The following is a 542-nucleotide window of genomic DNA, read 5'->3' as shown; positions in this document are numbered from 1 at the left end:
GATGTGTATATTAGATAACTCTGCGCATTTTTATTTAATTAAATATTCGAGGTTCGGCTAATCACATTTTGTTTTGTTTGTATTTTGCTTATTTTTTTATTACAAAAAATTATTAATTAGCTTATTACAAGCAGACATACAGCTATTTACTTATTTATCAGACAATTGAATGTAATCAATAGAATCGAAAGATAAAATACGAAACACTATCGTTTTTCTTGATTCAGTGTGTTGTACTTATTTGTATTATACTATCGTCATTTTGATTAACGGTCAGGTTTTTGTATGTAAATATTTATAAAAAATATATATTTTTATCTTTTTGATAACTTTATTGATCTGATCTATCACGGATAATGTAGTCATAAACATCATTAGTCATGGATCATCACGAAGTGTTCTGCAGTTCCCGATCACAAAAGTCAAACAGCGTTGATGGCGGTTACAGCTTGGATGGGTGACCGTTTAGATTTCGATATAGTTTACGAAAAATGATCCGCTTGAAAACACCACAATTTTTTTTTAATGTTTTGTGATTGTTT

Source organism: Wasmannia auropunctata, unplaced genomic scaffold (genome assembly GCF_000956235.1).
Source record: "Wasmannia auropunctata unplaced genomic scaffold, wasmannia.A_1.0 LD335708.1, whole genome shotgun sequence".
NCBI classification, from domain to species: Eukaryota; Metazoa; Arthropoda; class Insecta; order Hymenoptera; family Formicidae; genus Wasmannia; species Wasmannia auropunctata.
This window is presented reverse-complemented; position numbering follows the sequence as displayed.